Here is a 20,391-nt window from a genome sequence, read left to right on the forward strand (position 1 = left end):
TACTATCTGGGTTAATTCAAGTGTTCAATGTAAGTGTTTTCTCTCAAGAAAAGGAGAGACATGTATAAAAGGAAAGAATGGGCCATAATAGAAAGGGATGAATCGAAATATAAATAAACTCACTAAAATTCTTTTTAAAACATGTGCATATAAGGTAAGCTATTGTTTTCAAATTAGAAATACATCTACTAAGAAGTGTACTCTACACTATTTATATTGGATTCAGGTTGTATTTAAACATTCTGCCACTCAGGGCAGTTTATATTTTGCTGCCCCCTTCTTTAATGTAGTGATGTCAAACTCAATGTCACCATAATCTATACAGAGCACGGCAACAGACTGAGGGAAGAGGACCTAAAGCAGACGACAATTCAATTGTACCTGCATTCAGTATTCTGTGACCGTATTTAGCTACAAGCTTATGATCTCGAACTTCGAAGGTTCATTGGGAGATACATTCTTTGCTGTTGTTAAAATGCAGTCCTTAATAAACTGTCTGTTTGAATAAGTTCCATGTCTTGCGAGAATCATGTGCACTAGTTCATTACTTGCTCTCACAGCATCAACACTATACAGCCTACCTCTATTTTCTACAAATTTATATAACACTTTAAGAACAGTGCGCTAACCTACAGGTTATTACCTGCTTTCACACAATTACATGAAGCTTTCACCTATTCACAAAGTTGGTACTGATGCATAAAATGCACCATGCTTTTCAGACCTATTAAAAAAAAAAGTGCATTTTATGCCCCGGAAAATATGGTACATAGCAGGGAATGTATAATAAACATTAATAGAACACATAGGTACTTACTTATTTACTGGCTTTTAAGGAACCCGGAGGTTCATTGCCACCCTCCCATAAGCCCGCCATTGGTCCCTATCCTGAGCAAGATTAATCCAGTCTCTATCATCATATCCCACCTCCCTCAAATCCATTTTAATATTATCCTCCCATCTACGTCTCGGCCTCCTCAAAGGTCTTTTTCCCTCTGACCTCCCAACTAACACTCTATATCCATTTCTGGATTCGCCCATACGTGCTACATGCCCTGCCCATCTCAAACGTGTGGATTTAATGTTCCTAATTATGTCAGGTGAAGAATACAATGCGTGCAGTTCTGTGTTGTGTAACTTTCTCCATTCTCCTGTACCTTCATCCCTCTTAGCCCCAAATATTTTCCTAAGCACCTTATTCTCAAATACTCTTAACCTATGTTCCTCTCTCAAAGTGAGAGTCCAAGTTTCACAACCATAAAGAACAACCAGTAATATAACTGTTTTATAAATTCTAACTTTCAGATTTTTTGACAGCAGACTGGATGATAAAAGCTTCTCAACCGAATAATAACAGGCATTTCCCATATTTATTCTATGTTTAATTTCCTCCCGAGTATCATTTATATTTGTTACTGTTGCTCCCAGGTATTTGAATTTTTCCACATAAGTAATTATAATAAAAAATATGTACCAGTACCTTACGGAATAATTAATGTTTATTTATATCACTCTCTTTAAATTTGTGGTAATTTCCTTCAAACTCTAGTATAAATTTAATGATCAGTTTTATATTTCTTTGGGTCATCGAAATGCAGGTCCCAGTCATTAATATTATCTGTTATATTAGTAAGACTCTTTTATACATATTAACTACTGGTATGATTCTATTAAACAGATTTTTAGTTTTCTCTCAGGATTGTAAAACAATAAATAAGCCTATAATTATGTACTATAAGTAAATTCCAAGAGCTTTAAAACTGCGCAACTACGGTAAATAGCATTTAATTTGTTACACAAATAATTGTAATATCGCATAGCGTGAGTAAACTACTTACATTACATTTATCCACTTTTAGATAATTTACTAGACCAACTCATTCTTCTCTATTAAATCCTTCACAGTCCGCTTGGTGTATCAACTCGTAATGTCGTTTTATATTGTATTTTCTTATAAAGAAGAAATGTTTGCATACAAAGCATTGTATATGATTTGCTACAACCCTACACAACATATTCTTCCATTCTACGTATATTAAAAAATCTACGCAAAGTAGGGGATTCAGTGTGGATCATGTCTATGGATTTAGACACAGCCTTTTCTTGGACTCTTGAGTTCTTACATCTCCACCTGCTAAAGCACTGCGCTACCAACTCGAGCCACAAGATGTCCTGGCCTGAGCTTGTGACAAACCTGTGGCAGCTGCCACCAGTGGCTGAGCTTGACATAACTGCTTTAATGAATTAATTCCAATAAAAAGTCAACAGGGTCATTACTTCGAAAATTCTAGTAGTGATAAATCATGTGTACAATTTGAAACAGAGGGGTTCTGCTCTTGGAAGAATTGATTAAAAATTGACAATCATACAGTATAACTTTTAAAAAGCTCCAAATGGCTGTAAAAATAAGTTTTAAATAACAGTTAACTAATTTTTTATAAATTAATTTAACATACCTTTTCCAAGTAAATAATAAAGCATAAATATGAAGTATTATGGTTCTGCATTTGAATGATTTCATGGAAATACGAGTTTTTAGCATCCTTATAAGCAGAAAAAGGGTTTTGGACAGACTGTCTGTCTGTTAGTATAGTACACAGCGATTTCTACTGAAGTATTGGTCGAAAATAAAGTGTCATACGAACTAAGGAGAGAAACAATAAGGCGAAGGAAGACTGGATAAAAGAGAAATGTAAAGACATAGAGGGTCTAAAGAAAAAAGGAAGATATGATTTAATGTACCGCAAAGTAAAATCTTGGACTTCACAAATAAGGACAGGAAATCCATGTGGTTGACAGAGGGTGAAATCGGAAATTAAATAAGGAATACTGAACAGATGAACGAAATATGTAGAAGAGTCATGAGACAGGGAATCGTCCAGATGACTTTGCTGTAGAAGACGAAAAAGAATTTCCTAGTTTAAGGGAAGAAATTGAACTAGCACTTAGAAAAATGAAGAATGGGAAAGTAACAGGAGTTGATGGAATCCCTATTGAAATAGTGAAATGCTTGAGTGAAGAAGAGAAGGAAATTCTATCATTATGCAGCAAAATATATGTGAAAGCCAAATGGCCTGAAAATTTCATGGAGATAGTGTTGCTTCCAATACCGAAGAAAAATAATGGTATGAAATGTAACGAATTCAGGACTATCAGCCTAATATCACACCCGGCGAAGATTCTCCTGTGAATTCTGAATCGACATTTATATTCTAAGATGGAAGGCCAGTTGGAAGAAGAGCAGTTTGGCTTCAGTATGGGAAAAGGTAAGAGAGATGCAACTGGACTGCTACGAACAATCGGTGAAAGATACCTAGATAAGAATAAGGAAGAGTATATATTTGTGGACTTAGAAAAGGCGTTTCACAGAGTGAATTGAAATAAACTGATGGGGATCCTGAGGAAAATTGGTGTGGATTGGAAAGAGAGGAGGCTGTTCAGTAATGTTTATATGAAATGACGAGTCAAAGTCAGGATAGGACAAGAAATGTCAGAAGGATGTGAAATAGAGAGAGTAGTATGTCAGGGATGCCCTTTATCACATACCCTGTTGAACATCTACTTGAAGGATTTAGTGAAGAACTATTTTCAGGATATGGAGGAGTAATAGTTGGAGAAAGAAGAATAAAGTGTATATGATTTGCTGATGATATGGAGTTGTTTGCAGAAGACGAGATGATACTAAGAGATATGGTACTGCCAGTAGCGGCCAGTGATCGAAATCCTCGGTGAGGCCAGATGCAACTAGTTTAAGTGGCTCTGATAGAAAACGTTTATTTATGATATTAATTATTATTGTTATTATATTATTAATATCATTATTACTGTATTATTATTATTATTATTATTACTAGTAATGAAAAATAATAATTTCACTCACCAAATAAGCTGTTATGCTGCGAGTTTCAGTGATTCTTTAAGTGTGATGAAGCAGCCCACATTATGTGTTGAATTTTCCCTTTCTTTCTTTTCTTTTTATTTTTTTCCTTTGACAGCAACAAACAAGGCCAACATTGAAGTTTATTTTGCATCACATTACCACTTAACCATTTATGTTGCCCATACCAGGATGCAATAGAAACTCGCGTTTTAAGATTATCTGTCAGAAAAATTGTCAGCGATGTCGTAGGTATCTCGGCTGGCTCTCTCTTTCAGTATTATTTCTTCTCGAAAAAGGACACTCTAACAATGAATTAACTACACCAGCATTATTTCTGGCATTTGTTTCTGTTTATATTTTCCCGAAATACATAACATTGGCCCAGATTCACTACACGAAGTACAATAGTACAACACCCATGCTTAAGTCACAAACTAAGACATAAGAGGAGAGAATAGTGTGGGTGTCTGCCTGCCAAAGAGCTGGAATGTTTGTTATTTATGGCCTATTTAGCAAGACAAGTCACCCTATTCCCACTCCACTCTACCCTTGAGTCCGGCCCATGGTTGGGAGGAGTGAAACCTGACCAGGCCAGACGAATTGTGCCTCAGTTACAACGTTTTAAGCGCAACCTCAAAAGCCCGCGAAGACACACGAAAATGCAGAAGCAGACCCGGCACGAGCGATCTTAGCCTCATGAACAAATTTTACTGAAAAACAGGTCTATATACATCACAAGCCAGACCCGGCACGAGCGATCCTGGCCTCAGGAAAAAAATTTTACTGCAAAACAGGTCTAGCTACATCACAAAGTTTTCAAGTGCTTCTACAGCAATATATGCTTCATTCAAATAACTAATACATTACATAAAAACAAAATTTGATTTCAGTTAAGCCAAGTGACTGAGGCCCGGCCTCACTTGCCTCAGTCAATCAGCCTCCACTGGGTACTGCAGCTAAATAACAGCTGTGAGATGAAGATAAATGCAAACAAGAAGAAGACCATGGTCATAGCAAGAAAAATAAAGAAGGTAAACTTGTGAAATCTAAATCTGGCAGTAGAGCAAGTGGACAGCTTCAAATGCTTGGGATGTACTATAAGCTGTAACATGAGCTGCTACCAGGAAGTCAAAATGAGGATAGAAATGACAAGACCATGGTCACAGCAAGAAAAATAAAGAAGGTAAACTTGCGAATTCTAAATGAGGCAGTTGAGCAAGCAGACAGCTTCAAATATTTGGGGTGTATTATAAGCAGTAATATGAGCTGCTGCCAAGAAGTCAAAAGGAGGATAGCAAGAGCAAAAGAAGCTTTCAATAGAAAAAGAAGCATCTTGTGCGAATCTCTGGAAAAAGAACTAAGAAAGAGACTAGTAAAGTACTTTGTGTGGCACTCTATGGGGCAGAAACATGGATATTACGACGAAGCGAATACAAGCATTTGAAATGTGGATGTGGAGAAGAATAGAGTGTGTGAGATGGACAGACAGAATAAGAAACGAAGCTGTGTTGGAAAAAGTGGGTGAAAAAAAGAATGATACTGAAACTGATCAGGAAAATAAAAAGGAATTGGCTGGGTCACTAGCTGAGAAGAAACTGCCTACTGAAGGATGCAATGAAAGGAATGGTAAATGGGAGAAGAGTTCGCGGCAGAAGAAGATATCAGATGATAGACAGCATTAAGATATGTATATGGATTGTATGTTGAGACTAAGGGTAGGTCTCCACTAGCTGTGTTTGACGGCTGCTGTTAGCTGCATTCTACTGCCTAGATTTGTACTGCAAGAAGGTGGCTCTACTTAATGTAAATTTTCTGCGTGTGAAAGCCGTAGTCTACTGCTCCACTCTGCTCTGGCCCGGCTCCACTCCTGTTGTTCAGCTGAAAACAGCGTTGCATGTTCTTTGTGTACTACAAGATCAAGCAAAAATTGCCGTGAAAATGGGCACACTATTTATCAAGGTGATTGTATGTTTGCTATTGGTTCGCCGTCGTCGAAGATTGCATCAAATGAAATAGTGGATACATCCAATAATAAGTAACAGAAAACATGAAGGCATGTTTGCTGCAATGCATCACAAACTTAGGGAATATCCAGCTAAATTTTTTTAGTTCTACCGGATATCGGAGTTTTGTTCTAAGCATACGAAGTAATTGTTCTGTATGGTTGTGAATCTTGGACTCTCACTTTGAGAGAAGAATGGAGATTAAGGGTGTTTGAGAATAAGGTTCTTAGGAAAATATTTGGGGCAAAGAGGGATGAAATTACAGGAGAATGGAGAAAGTTACACAATGCAGAACTGCACGCATTGTATTCTTCATCTGACATAATTAGGAACATTAAATCCAGACGTTTGAGATGGGCAGGGCACGTAGCATGTATGAGCGAATCCAGAAATGCATATAGAATGTTAGTTGGGAGACTGGAAGGAAAAAGACCTTTGTGGAGGCCGAGACATAGATGGAAGGATAATATTAAAATAGATTTGAGGGAGGTGGGATATGATGATAGAGACTGGATTAATCTTGCACAGGATAGGGACCGATGGCGGGCTTATGTGAGGGTGGCAATGCACCTGCGGGTTCCTTAAAAGCCATTGTAAGTAAGTAAATAAGCATACCAAGTAATAATGCTCATACATAGGGGGTGTTTCGCCCATGGACAATTGGACAGATGTTCGAAACAGGAGCACGACACATCTAATCAAATCAGAGCTGAAAACTGCAGTCGACTTTAACGATTACGCGAGAAAAATCTGTCTCAAAATACTCGCAATTTAAGCCTAGCTGGCGAAGTGTAGAATAAAGTTGTTTTTAGTAGCTAACTGAACGGAATATTTGTCAATTTTATGTGTGAAATTTTGTCGATTCCTTAATCTCCCATATTTTCTTGAAAAGAAGTTGGCAACCCAAATTTGCTGTACAGGACACTTCTTAATTTCAATAATTTATTTGCTCACTATCAAGCTCCATTTTACAAATTGCAAACACTGCGAAACGTAGACTGTTTTACTACAGCTGCCAGCTGAGTACTATGGCCAGTGGAGCCAGGCTTCGGCGACAGATAACGGCATGAAAATGGAACATGTTCTATACCCCTGGCAGTAGACCTTGGCACTTCCGCCGTAATTCTGTTAGGCGCAGTGAAATACTTTCATATAGCCGCCTAGACTTGTTTTGCGTGTATTACATTTTCAGGCAGTAGACTACAGCTCATAGCAGCTGTCAAATACAGCTAATGGAGCTCTAGCCTAAGAGGAAGGCAGAAAATAGGAAATATTGGAGAAATCTGGGTTTAGAGTGAAAGACCTGCCCTTGGGCAGAACACAGGGCTGGCTTTAAGCTAATTGAACCAATTTATCCCAATTGGGTCCTGCACCTAAGCACAATGACTTCTATTTTCAGGACCTGTCTATGGGTACTATACGAAAATACGCATCAGATTTGGAAGTGTCAATGACAGATGTGAGGGTAGAACAGAAACAAGAATATGTAATACCATAAAGTTGCTAATATAAATGGCTGCATGCTTGTGGAATGATGTACTGAAGCCAATTCTTGCAACAGAGATTAAAATCCACATGAAAATGCTTGAGTTTCTTGGTTGCAATAGGCATATTGGTATTGCATTTCCAATTTTTTTTTTTTTTCATTGCTCTTCGGATCTTCCTGACAGTCCTAGTGACTTCCCTTTATATCCACAAAACTCAAAAGGGCTAACAAGACACCAGAACCCAACTTTGAGAGCACACAATTCTGTGTGGCTTAAATTGTGGCTTTCTGTTAATGTATCTACAGTAACGAATATATGCAAATCTGGCTTTCAGGTAGAAGCTCCCTGTGAAGCAGGCTTGAATAATTTTGTGACGGTGTCGTGTATAGTTCCTGGGGTAGCTCAGTTGGCAGAGCATTCGTGCACTAAGCAAAGGGTCCCAGGATCGATACCCAGCCCAGAACAATTTTCCCTTAAAATTATTCAAGCCTGCTTCACAGGGAGCTTTTACCTGAAAGCCAGATTTGCATAATACAGCGTTTCTCAAACTATGGTCCGCGGACCACCTGTGGTCCTCAAGGTCTGCCCTTGTGGTCCTTTAAAAAATATAGAAGAAAAAATAAAATTCGAATGAATTGCATATCACACTGTAGCTTAAAATCTCAGAGTTTGGAAATGACACACGGCAATCAAATTTTACTTTTTCTCCCAGTACAGACATTTTATGAAATTTATTACTCTACTCATCTATCGACTTCCCACTCTACTCTCAGCAACAAAAGAGGGATTTAAAGCACAATATATACGTGGTGTTTCTCAACATCTTTTCCCTGCACATCTGGCACCATGCCTGTAACCCAGCCAGGGACCATCCGAATTCATAAAAGAGGACCAAAGTACCGAATCTTAATTCAATTTTAAAATATAAGTATAATGGTATTAAAATATGCTACGAAAATGATAAATTTGCTTTCGAAGGGACCAAGAGTAAGGTGGTCCGTGGAACTGTTCTGACTTTAAAAGTGGTCCCCACTTCAAAAAAGTTTGAGAAATGCTGGCATAATATATTCGTTACTGTAGGTACATTAACAGAAAGTCACAAATTATGCCACACAAAATTGTGTGCACTCAAAGTTGGGTTCTGACTCTTGTTAGTCCATTTGAGTTGTGTGGATATAAAGGGAAGAACTGTGACGGTGTCGTATATAGTTCCTGGGGTAGCTCAATTGGTAGAGCATTCGTGTGCTAAGCAGAGGGTCCCAGGTTTGATACCTAGCCCCAGAACAATTTTTTCCCTTGAAATTATTCAAGCCTCCTTCACAGGGAGGTTCTACCTGAAAGCCAGATTTGCTTAAGTCCTAGTGACTATCGCGCCAGAAGAAAAGTTTTTCCAAGCTTAAACTGATGGAATCTTATTTGACATCAAAGAAAGAAACCACAATCCAAGAAACATATCATTTTGAAATATCATATTATTGAGCAAAATTATTAATAAAGAAAAATTATAAATAGATAATATTAAATAATAATAATAATAACAATAATAATAATGGTAAAAATAAATCTTGGTACGAAATTAAAAATAAAAAATGAAACTATGATTCCTAATTCTCCAAGAACAGCAGTGACTATCTTCAGATGAGTAACTGAATATAAGTCTTTGGCAACGTATATACTCAGACCTTGGTTTTATACATGAGTAAAATGTGTTCTCTGTAGAGAAGAAGATTAAAGTATGAACTTGCAACACATACTAAATTGCATAGCTATCAACATTTCAGATAATAAGAATGTTAATAAAATCTCAGATTTTTGCTGGTAATTAGAAACATAATTAAGAAAATCTAATATTATAATGATTTCATTAATTATCTGAGATCATTAATGCAGCAAGAACGTTTGAATAGTTTGATCAATTTTATTCTATCTATTGAATATAAAAATGACCTGGAGTTTATTACACTTAGACCAAATCTTGAAAACCTTTGCAGAGAAAAAAGCAAGGAAGATAACTTTTCCACATTAAAGGCAATAATACATGGGTTGATTTTTTTAATAGTGGCAACTATGCTGCAGCGATGCAGTGCAAAGGAGCCAGGCAATATCGTTTATACCACAGGTTGCTTACATGCCTCCCCTCCCTTAGAGCTAATGAACTCTCCCTCCCCACTCCATGTCTGTTCACAGTGACAACAATAAGACGAGCAGTTGTAAGCAAGCAGTCACAATGTTTTCGAAGGAGGAACAGAGAAGCTGGCTAAAAATTCAATGTGCTAGAGGTCACATGGCACAACAGTGTCCTCAAGAAGTGCAAGAAGCTTGTGGTGAGGCTGCGTTACCTTACCGAACGGTAGCAAGGTGGGTTAGAGCCTTCAGACAAGGACGCGAAAGTGTGTTGGACATGCCTCGATCTGGTCATCCACCAATAAGTGACGAACATGTACAGACTGTGTCCACATTAGTGGATATGGATCAGAATTGAACGATTCATGAGTTAGCACAAGATACAGGATTGATGCCTTCGACTGTGCTTCACATCCTGAAGGACCGCCTGAAAATGCGGAAAATTGCCTCAAAATGGGTTCTGCATGATTTAACAGACATGCAGAAATGGCAGCGATATGACGCTTCTCATATTCTCTTGCAGACTATGAGCGCGAAGGAGAGGTCTTCTTACGGCGTATCATTACGACTGATGAGACCTGGGCCAGATCTTATGAACCTCAGCTGAAATGCCAATCGGACGAGTGGCGTCATCACAGGTCACAATGAAAAACAACAGTTCGGCAGACCCCCACCAATGTGAAGGCTATGCTGATTCTTGTCTATGATTGGGATGGTGTGATCTTAAAGCATACTGTTCCCCCAAGGCAGAACGTTAATATGGAGTATTACTGTTCATTTTTGCAAAACAATCTCCGAGCAGCTCTGAGAAGAAAACGCTATCACTTTATGGATAACCCACCCATCGTTCTGAATGACAATGCTAGGGCGCATACAGCAGGAGTTGTGTCTCAATTATGCAATCACTGGGGCTGGGAAGTGCTCTATCACCCGCCATATTCTCCGGATTTAAGGCCCTGCGACTTCGATCTAATCCTTAAGATGAAGGACTCAGTTTGCAGGATTCGCTTCCGAACAGTTGAAGACATTTTACAGGCAACTGACCATTCTATTTGCACCATCAACAGATTAGGCAGTGCCAACGGGATCCAATGGCTTCCGCATCACTGGGAACAGGTTGTACGCAATGCTGGTGACTACATCGAAGACTTTACTTAGAACCAAGTAAGTATGCTATGTATCGAGAAAAAATATAGTTGCCAGAACTAAAAAAATCAACCTATGTACTAATATGTATTGTATTTTATTATCTATTCATATTAAGTGATATTTAGAATTAATATAAATAAAAAATATAAATTATTTCCTAACAATGCTGCTCTTAGATTTTTTAAAAAGATGTGTAATATTTTCATTCAATAATTTAACAGTGAATAAAATAGGTGATTTTCTACTATTTAGGCTACCTGAAGATAATATAATCAACATACTATGTTGTTTGATTACTTGTACGCTTAATTTCAATTTCCATTCACTTTCTAAATGCATATTGATTGATTTTCATTGAATGATAGAGATGTAAGTCCAGCACAATAGCTTCATGGTCTAAGGCAGCATGTCTGGACTCGCATTAAAAAATGAACACTGGCTCAAGTCCTTATGAAATTTCGGCCAGTGTATGGGACCAGTGCTACCGAGGAATGTGATGGATTTGGAGAGCTACGATAGGTAGCGAAATCAAACTGGTTACGGAAACCAGCTATAACAGAGGGGATCATCATGGTAACCACACGATACCTCGGTATTGGTTGGATGATTGTTCATCTATGCTGAGGCATGTGGACGTGAATTATATGATTTGTATTAAAAACATATTACGAAAAAATGAATTAACATGATTTCTTCAAAATTGTAATCAACTTATGAATGTTTGATGTATTAATTTTAAATAGGTATATTTTTACGTGTAAAAATTTCTGTCCATAATGGGGAAACTGCATATCTGTCAACTTCGGTTCAGTTTACAGCATTAGCTGTATGTGTCCAGTCAATTAGTTGGTATATGGTACCAGAGTTGTGGGTGAAAAAAAAAAATACTCTTCAACAATCTACTGTACAGAACAAGAAAACAAAAGGCAAAGACTTTAACTGATGCAAAAGCTAATGCTAAACTTAATGTGTAGTGTGTTATTGCGTGATGGTAATAATTTTTAAGAAAGCAACAAAGTGAAACATTTGATGACTTTGAAACAGGAGTGAAGGAACAACACTCCATTATGTTGAGTGACACATCTTGCTTGGCATTCACAATTTTCTTTTTCCTCTTGCAGGTCTGCGCATATGGCATGGATCATGTCTAGATACTGCTGTATCATCAAGTGGATGTCGACAAGAAACTCGCTGAGACTTCCATAAGTACAGATATGGGTTTGAGTGGGTCAAGCCAGAGCTGTATGTGAATGTGCGGACATACAAAGTGCTGAAACTCGATGTGCTTCAATCATGCAGTAGTGGCCAAACTGATTGCATGCAGTGGGTGCAGTTCGTTCATTGGGCCACCAATCTTTGTGCTGTTGCCCTCAGCTCAGATGATATAGAACCTTGAGCAGATGCGGTCAGCAAATCTTATTGGTGCTTACTGTGAGAAACATAGTTGGCTTGCCTAGCTGGCAGACTGGCAGATCATGGTAAAGAGATCCTTCTTGCGCATGTTTCAGTACTGCATCGTGTTCGGTATCAACTTGAGGAATGACAGATTCTTCTCAATGCACTCACCAAGAAAGTCACAGCTCTAGAGATCATGAGGCAAATGATGTCAGTGCTAGCGTGCACTTTGAAAGATGACTGCAGGCTGTTGTGACCCATAGCCGCATGTAGAATATATGCTGTGGCATCACACCATGGCAATCCCTCCAGTGAATCTCGCTGCTAGCCAAGCAGAAGACATTAATCATGCAAAATATTTTTAAGTTTTATGTGATGAAATCACAGATACCAGCATAACAGAGCAGATGACATTGTGTATCAGATATATGAATATGGCGACCTTCATTATAGAGAAGAATTTTTTAGTTTCATGTTGATGACTTCAACACAATGTATAGGTATAAAAGGGATAATTGAGCAGGAATTGAAGAACCTGGGTCTAAACGACAATGATGTTTGTGTGCAAGTATATGTTGGAGGATCCAATATTATGTCAGGAACGTTTAATGGAGTGCAGGCTCTTATTTTAAGAGATAGGCTACTGGCACTCTACATACATTGTTTCAATCTTTCATTAAGTCTGTGCATTTCTAAATCCTGCGATGTGCCAAACATAAAAAACATGATGGGGATATTGGGCCCAGTTTCCACATTTTTTGTCAGCATTGCCCAAGAGAGAGGCTATACTTAACACTATAACTTCTGAAGCTGACGCTCTCTCTATGCCGAAAGAAAACTTAAATCATTGTATACTACAAGGTGGACTGATTCTGTTATTACATTTAAAAAACTGTTTTCTTATATAGTGACTGCTCTTGCTGCAGAACTAAAGCACGACTATGGTGCTGATACTGCAAGCAAAGCTACATGTTTCCCAATGAGCTGTTTCAGTATCATCTGTAATAACTAGAACCCGGACTTTATGTAATATAAAAATGAGAAATATGTACAGTTACCCTGAAAAAGAATGAGACGATTCTTGGTCGTCGGAAGTTAAAGTTCTACAGCGCAGTTCACTCGATATTGACGTAGGGATACATAACATGACAGATAGTACAAGAATTGTTACAAGGACCACAACAAGGACAAGGACCAGAATAAGGATCACGAAGAAGACTGCCATTTAAGGCCAGGATTTCACAACATAGCTCGAGTCCCAAAATATCATTGCTTCACTGTACCGAATGGCAAATGCCTGCTAAGGGATCTACATTCTGGACTGCTGCTATCACTGTCTTGTCTCGGTAGCTCATATAGTAGCGTGCCAGTTCCATTGTATAACCGAAACGTCTCGTGTTCGATCCCAGGTAAAACTTTTTTTTTATTGAGGTGTAATTAATTTGTTCAGAGTTCCTCGACTGTCTAATTTGTCGAAAAATATGGAATAATTTATGCCCAATTTCTGGGTCTTACAAGTGGGCTGAACCTCGTCAAAAAAAATAAATCTTACTTGGAAGTTAAAAGTATTCTTCCTCAAACAAAAATCATAAGAAACAAAAAGAGACCTGTTAACTTAAAATCTTGTCCACATGCCATCAGCTTCTATTACAGCTCTAAGTCGATCCGGCATGGATGTCACGAGATTGTGGAATAAGTTCTGATCCCCGGCGAGATCTTCCCCGGTGTCAACAACTTGATCCCACAATTCGTCTCGATTTCGAAGGCGTCGGTGGGCATAGGTGGCTATCCTTCTCTTTTTCAATTCCGCCCATAAATTTTCGATAACATTCAAATCAGGTGACTTCGGAGGCCAATTAATGATTTCGATCTCGGGTCTCCTTTGAAACCATCTTTGAATGCTTGCAGCATAGTGCACGAGATGGTTATCCTGCTGGAACAGCAATGTTCCTTCGGGAAAACGTTCTCGGGCGGAGGGAAGGAATATATTTTCCAGAATGTGCTCGTAAGTTTCCGCATTAAACCGGCCATCGATGCGTTCTATAACGCCAGGTCCATCGTAAGACATCCACCCCCAACACGATATGCTAAAGCGCCCCGATCTTTCACGTCGGTGCACATAGCGCTGATCATGTCGGAGACCATCCTCACGATAGACACGGACAGGACCTTCGTAATCACTCGAGATGGTTGTTTCGTCGGAGAAAATTACATTTCTCCAATCGAAATCCACTCGATTGGTAGCGAAGGCAAGACGGTCGACAGCTTGTGCTTCCCCCAAAATTTCCATTTGCGCAGCCCTCCGGCTCCTAATACCGCGGTTCCTCAACCTGCTGATCACAGTCTGTGAAGAGCCGGGAAAGTTAGATGCTGCTCTTATTTCGTTAGCAGTCAGAAAGGGGTCCTGTCGAACTGTCTCGAATAAAAGAGCATCCTCTTCCAATGAAGAAATCCGCGGACGCCCAGGAATAGGGCGATTTTCGACCTCCCCAAAATTTTGGTAACGATGAACCCATCTCGCGGCTGTACTTCCAGGAACACCGACCAAACGGCCAGCAGATCTAGCCCCATATCCAGCCTCAACTAGAGCTATAACTCGCTGTCTCATGTCACGTCGGTTCGCCATTACGATGAGAAATGAGAGATGACGATAATACTTTAGTGTAGACAATGACTATTTAACATGATATAGAATTATTGAAATAAGAGGCATCTTGCATAGTAAGAGTTAATAAATCAACCCTAAATTAAACATCTAAATAACAGGATATAACAGGAAGTCCAATTGCTGTGAAACTAATCAAATTAAATCTAATTACATTAAATAAACAAACCCCAAGTTATGACACCACATTGCTACAGCTAAATTGTATGTTATTAACATAAGCATTGAATAGGTCCGTGGTTGTGCGTTGGACGACAAAACCAAACATCGAAAGTTCGAATCTTGCCGAGGAATGTAACTTCTTGCTTTTTATAATGTAAATCAGACTTATAACTACAATCATTCATATTTCTTACATTATATATTAATATTTATAGCCAACATTGAATTTGTAAAGAAAAGACTTTAGAAATCTCATATGGAATTTGTGATCTGTAGTGACATAAACATAGATTATCTCTCGGAACTTTTCCGTAAAAGTAAATTAAATTCACTCCTTGAAACTGGAAACCTTATTCGTAGGGTCATTTTCCCATAGCATACAAGCTGAAGTAACACAGAATTAGACTGAATTCCTATTCGACAGAACCTATAATCAATGGCTTGTCTGACCATGATAAACAAATCCTATGTGTTTCCAATGTCACTGAACAATTTCAAAATATTAATTTAAAAACTAAGAAAGGATCTTAATTGCTGTATCTAGTGATTATTTACATTTATGTCTACAAAATGAATCTTGGAAAAACATATATGATACTGGTACTACTGATATTAAGAGTAAATGTATTGAATTTTTCACTTAATTTCATAATCACTTCAGTGGATGTTCTCCACTCAATGTTGTGAAAAAATTCAAAAGTTAAAACATGTAGATAACGCAGGGACTTCAAAATCTCATGTATTAAAAATAAGAATCTATATGTAATGAGTTGCAATGTAATGATCTTCATGTTCTTAAATACTGCAAGAAGTACAGTGTAATTTATAAAAAATTATGAAAGAGGGAAATAGAATATATTTGAGTAGAAAAGTACAAAATTCAGATAATGCAATTAAACCTATTCGTAATATTATTAAATTTAAACTTGTAGATATCCTAAGAAAGAAAATATTTTTTCATTAAAACCAATGATTATAAAGTAGAGGATCCCAAATCTATTGCAAATTCTTTTAACTTATTATAGTATATAGTACAGAAATATTATTGACAACTTAAACATTCAAGATTTTGCAAAAGATACTGGAATTGGTTACTTAACAGATGTATTTAATAATTATTATTAATATATGTAGCCTAATTAGTCAATAACTGCAACAGTGCTTATACATTCAATCATAACATGAATAAAATTGAATGCAAACACGTAGATAAAATAGTTAAAATTAACTGCAGGGGTGAGAATGAAATAATCCAAAGCCATACTTTTAACAAAAATTGTTTTGTGCGAGTGCATTTCTTACACATATGGGAAAGCTATTAATAAATTATTGTAATAATTACTCAACAAATGACATAGCCTAAGGACTCTAAACCTTTGTAAAAGTTTGTCTATTGTTATATATTTTTTTAATTTCATTTTAATTGTTAGTTTTTAATATATATGCATTTACATTGTATATATGTGTGTGTATGAATGCATTCATTAGATTAACGTTTATAATATTATAACTTGTAATTTTGTATTGTTTGCGATCATTAACACTTAATCTCAGGACTTTGTAAAACTATATTTCAACGTGACTTAGCTATTTCAACGTTATTTAGACAAAAAAAAATTGTTGTGTAGACTAAGAATCGAACTCGCACTCTTCTACACAACACGCAGAAGTCTTACCGTCTGAGCTATGGAAACTATATGAAAGCTTTTCTTTCTGTGCGGAGTGTCGATCTAGTCATGAAGGTCCATTGTCGATTTAACTACACGATTTATGTATATATTTATCTTTTATTTACGTAATATTATCATATTTTTTGCAGTTTTTTAATTGAATTTCGGAACGATGCTAGTAACAAACCAAATAGCCTGAATTTAAGTAACTCAATATTCGTTATCTTGTGTATCGGTGCTCTGGTCTCCGATCATGCACAGTGTCTTACATCTGAGACTTAGGAATATTCAATCGTCTCATCCTTTTCCAGGGAAACTGTACATAAATATGCAGCTATAAATGACAAAATATGTAGATAATATGTAATAAATAAAAAATATGTAACTTAAAATCTAAACTTTATTATATGTATTTTTGCACACTGATAAAAAAGCAGAACTGAAAAAAAAATTACAGGTGCATATGTGATTCAACCTCATTTAATTATTGTTTGGAGGTGGAATTAATAATTAAATATTTTTCCATATTTTCTGCAGTCATCGATTACCTTCTGTCTTAGAATATTCTTATAAATAGAAAACTACCTCTCAACTTTACACGAAGTAACTGACATGTATTTCAGATGCGGAATCATACTCAGCGTAATGTTCTCAGGGAACTGAACACACTCACCTTTAAATATTTTGCATACAGTGGAAAAAGTTGTGTATCCTGGGTTATTTTTCAATACAGCATTAAATTTTACTAAAACACACTCACCGATTACTCCTGACACAACACTCAGTTTATTAGTTGCATATTCCATTATTGACATAGATTCAAGGACGGCCAGTCCAGAAGTTTCCAGCTTTTAATGCTGTTGGAAATCCAACTGAAGTGACTTGTGATGTATGCTATTGATGAAGCTACCTTCGAACCTTGGAGAGGCACTCATGGACTCACACACAGATGATCCACTTTCAGGAGGAAATGTTTCCACCACCGACTTCACTGCCTCCAAATGTTAGTTAAAGAAGTTCACAGCTTCTATCCATCCTATCCACGTTCCCCATCTAGTAATCACAGGCTGTGGAGGTAAAGGTACATCTGGTAACAGTTTCTTGTAATACTGCATGTGATAGGGAGATTTGTGGAACACTTTTTTAGTTGCTGATATTAAACCATTTACTTCAGGAAATGTATCTCTTATGGTTTCAGCCACTTGGTGTAGTTCATGTGCCAAACAAGTGAAGTGAACCATACTGGGGTAAAGCACAGACAGCCTGCAGCTTTTAGCATATAGGATGCAGCATCTGAGTAGAACACCAGCACCTTTTCTTCATTTACTCCTCAAGTCTGCCATTGACAAATTGAGAAATTGTAGCATGATTTATCTGTTCCAGTGGTTTGTAGTAAATTAAATAAGGCTTGGACGGAGTTTCTGAATCCACTTTACCCGTGACGAGATTTACAATAAAATGACCCAAGGCATTAGTTGTCTCGTCAATGGCAACTCATATGTAGGAATCACCAAATTCAGCTCCAATCGTTTCCATTGTGTCAGTGTAGCAGAAGTTGAAATAATTTTTCCGAAGTGTTCATTCATCCAGAATATTGAAGTCACAGTATTTGCGTAAGAATACTTGAAATTTTGGCATTTCAAGTTTATGCCATGGTATGTGTGCAGCAACCAATGTCATGAAGAAATCTTTATTAAATTCACTGATAGAAGGCGAAGAAGGTTCTAGCACCACTTGTGTAAGAAGAACTTCGTTTTTCGATGGAGCACATGAAGTTCAGTTTTTAAATGCTGTTCTAATTGTGACTTCATGGAGCTAGGTGTATCAAAATAAGCTTCTCAAGAAAACTGAAAGACTACTGTTTTCTTTCAGAAGAACTTATTGGGGATGTTTGTGCTGAAGAGCTGTACCCACAGGGTAATTTTCACTCTTTCCTTCACTGCGGTAACAGTACAATGAGTCAATGACCCATCCTTTCCATTGGTATTTGTTCCTACTTTATGTTATTTCTTAAGCCATATACAAACTGTTAGCATGGCAAAGAGATGTCCATTTTTTTTCAATTATTAAATTACTTTTATCCATTAGAGATGAATGTACAAACTTTATAAACAATTTTCAAAGGTATAACTTATGAATTAAGTCGAGAGAAAATTGGTGAGAAAAAAGTGTGTTGTTTCAAAATATGCAATATCCTTTAAAATATGTAATATATGCCTAAATATTTATTATGCACCAAAATATGTAAAAATATGTAACTTACAACTTTGGGATAATGACCCCTTTGGTGTTATTCACAGACATTTTAACTTTTCTTATAGCTACATATATAGAAACAAAATATGTAATTATATAAAACTGGGCACTAGTAATAATCATACCAAGGATCTGCAGCCAGCAAATCAATCAAGTGAATTCCATATCAAATAACCCAGATAACTGGTTTACAAAAACAGTATTCATGCATGCGGGGCTTGTCTTTAGGTTCACTGGTTCACTGAACCCCCTGTCTCTTGAAGCCATTCATTCTCTTCATAATTAAGAGTAACTATAGAAAGAAACTGCTGGATGTTCGGCTTCTTTTGGTTAGAGCATAAGTGAGTTATAACCAGCAAAGTCAGGCGAAATAATTGCATCTGGGGGTTCATTCCCAGAAGTGAACCAGGTAGACCTTTTAAAACAGCCTGCAGCATTGGGAACATGCTAAGAAGTAGAAGAAAAGCGTGTTAAAAAAAAACGCTGTTGTCGCCAACGAAAGCTGTGGCTCCAAAACTGTCCTTCTCTGTCACTCACACTAGAGGAAGCACAAAGAAAGCTGCGCAAAGAACGATATTCGGTCCTCGTGCCACCATGCTCGTTACAGGGCTGCTATGAATCACCTAATGCTGATTACAGGGCGCATTCGAAAATGCGGTCTTGAGCTGTTCGTATCGTGGAGTGTATTGTGCAAAGAGGGTAGAAGCCAGCATGTGCATTACATATTCTGTGTTTTATCCCTGATATCAGGAGTTTTATATAGTTCAAAGCGTGTTTGTTAAATAACAGAGTTCTGTATAACATTCTATGCACTTAACAATGCCGTCCACACCTGTGGAGTAACAGTCAGCGCATCTGGCTGCGAAACCAGGTGGCCCAGGTTCGAATCCCGGTCGGGGCAAGTTACCTGATTGAGGTTTTTTCTGGGGTTTTCCCTCAACCCAATACGAGCAAATACTGGGTAACTTTCGGTGCTGGACCCCGGACTTATTTCACCGGCATTATCACCTTCATATCATTCAGACGCTAAATAACCTAGATGTTGATACAGCGTCGTAAAATAACCCAATAAAATAAATAAAACTTAACAATGCCCCCCGTTTCGCTCTAAATTAGAAAGTGCTAATAAAACGTTACACAGTCAAACTCGGGTAAAAACGTTTCTTCGAAGTACGATGGAGGAAGAATGTCTAACGACCTTAGCAATGCTATCCATTGAAAAATCCACGGTTATGGAATGTGTGGATTTCAACGAGAGAGTGATCAACATATTTTCAACAAAAAAAGGAGAAGGATGGATTTTCACTATAAATATTCAACAGCAACACCATCCTCTTCCGAATTACTGGGTTTGGTGAGTATTTGATTCTTACAGTTTGATTTTATGTTTATTTTTTCTGAGAACGAATTCATGTACACGAAAACAGTATTGCTATAAATTAATGTCGTAACTTATTAATGAGTACCGATATTCAATATGTGAAACCCCAACATCAAATCTCACGAGCCGCCACTCCATGCCATTAATTGTTAACCATATTGTCATGAAACTCAAATGTAGGTCCAACTAAACATTTTAGAAGTGTTCCACTTGCGGCAT

General features: G+C 37.4%; 1 protein-coding gene across 3 annotated transcripts in view; it reads right to left on the minus strand.

Moving 5' to 3' along the window:
• Positions 1–20,391, minus strand: part of LOC138705062 (cell growth regulator with RING finger domain protein 1-like) — a 417,737-nt gene that overhangs the window by 14,084 nt on the left and 383,262 nt on the right. The gene's annotated exons all lie outside the window — the stretch shown is intronic.

This window comes from Periplaneta americana, chromosome 8 (assembly GCF_040183065.1).
Source record: "Periplaneta americana isolate PAMFEO1 chromosome 8, P.americana_PAMFEO1_priV1, whole genome shotgun sequence".
Lineage (NCBI taxonomy): Eukaryota > Metazoa > Arthropoda > Insecta > Blattodea > Blattidae > Periplaneta > Periplaneta americana.